Genomic DNA, 2,020 nt, shown 5'->3' on the forward strand with positions numbered 1-2,020 from the left:
GATTTCTAATGGTTATACCACTGTTTTACCATCAGTCGGTAAAACAGATTCCTGTTTTACCATCAGTCGGTAAAACAGGAAAATACCGAAAAGCGCGTATTTGGACGAATAAGTGTGGCTATCATATTGTATTTACAGAATTACACATGACTTTGGGTTTATTGCGGTTGAAACGGAAATAATCGATTTTCCGAGTGAGGGTATTTTTTGAAAGTATTTAAATTGACTTTATTTTCTTAAAGAACATTATTTTGAGTATTATTTTGATAGAAATCACTGTATAAACATAGCTTGCACGATTTCTGATGGTTATACCACTGTTTTACCATCAGTCGGTAAAACAGATTCCTGTTTTACCATCAGTCGGTAAAACAGGAAAATACCGAAAAGCGCGGATTTGGACGAATAAGTGTAGCTACCATATTGTATTTACAGAATTACACATGACTTTGGGTTTATTGCGGTTGAAACGGAAATAATCGATTTTCCGAGTGAGGGTACTTTTTGAAAGTATTTGAATCGACTTTATTTCTTAAAGAACATTATTTTGAGTATTATTTTCATAGAAATCACTGTATAAAACATAGCTTGCACGATTTCTAATGGTTATACCACTGTTTTACCATCAGTCGGTAAAACAGATTCCTGTTTTACCATCAGTCGGTAAAACAGGAAAATACCGAAAAGCGCGTATTTGGATGAATAAGTGTAGCTATCATATTGTATTTACAGAATTACACATGACTTTGGGTTTATTGCGGTTGAAACGGAAATAATCGATTTTCCGAGTGAGGGTATTTTTTGAAAGTATTTGAATCGACTTTATTTCTTAAAGAACATTATTTTGAGTATTATTTTCATAGAAATCACTGTATAAACATAGCTTGCACGATTTCTAATGGTTATACCACTGTTTTACCATCAGTCGGTAAAACAGATTCCTGTTTTACCATCAGTCGGTAAAACAGGAAAATACTGAAAAGCGTGGATTTGGACGAATAAGTGTGGCTACTATTTTGTATTTACAGAATTACAGATAACTTTGGGTTTATTGCAGGTTGAAACGGAAATAATCGATTTTCCGAGTGAGGGTACTTTTGAAAGTATTGGAATCGACTTTATTTTCTAAAGAACATTATTTTGAGTATTATTTGATAGGAAATCACTGTATAAACATGGCTTTCACGAATTTGATAGTTATATTCGAGAAATTACTGATTATTTTGGATTCATTGAGTTTGGACCGAAAATCGGGTTTATTGCGATGTTCAAGGTAAAAGTACTATCATCGTCAGTATTCAAATCGACTTTATTTTTTAGAGAACATTATTTTAAGTTATTTTTTCACAGAAATAACTGTATAAACATGGTATGCACGAATTCTGACGGTTTTATTCGATAAATTACTGATTATTTTGGATTCATTGAGTTTGGACCGAAAATCGACGATGTTCAAGGTAAAAGTACTATCGTCAAGTATTCAAATCGACTTTATTTTTTAGAGAACATTATTTTAAGTTATTTTTTCACAGAAATAACTGTATAAACATGGTATGCACGAATTCTGACGGTTTTATTCGATAAATTACTGATTATTTTGGATTCATTGCGTTTTGACCGAAAATCGACTATGTTCAGTAAGGCGTACTATCGTCAAGTATTCAAATCGACTTTATTTTTAGAGAACATTATTTTAAGGTTATTTTTCACAGAAATAACTGTATAAACATGGATTGCAATGTGAATTCTGACGGTTTTATTCGATAAATTACTGATTATTTTTGGATTCATTGAGTTTGGACCGAAAATCGACGATGTTCAAGGTAAAAGTACTATCGTCAAGTATTCAAATCGACTCTATTTTTTAGAGAACATTATTTTAAGTTATTTTTTCACAGAAATAACTGTATAAACATGGTATGCACGAATTCTGACGGTTTTATTCGATAAATTACTGATTATTTTGGATTCATTGAGTTTGGACCGAAAATCGACGATGTTCAAGGTAAAAGTACTATCG

This window comes from Cotesia glomerata, linkage group LG5 (genome assembly GCF_020080835.1).
Source record: "Cotesia glomerata isolate CgM1 linkage group LG5, MPM_Cglom_v2.3, whole genome shotgun sequence".
Taxonomy (NCBI): Eukaryota; Metazoa; Arthropoda; class Insecta; order Hymenoptera; family Braconidae; genus Cotesia; species Cotesia glomerata.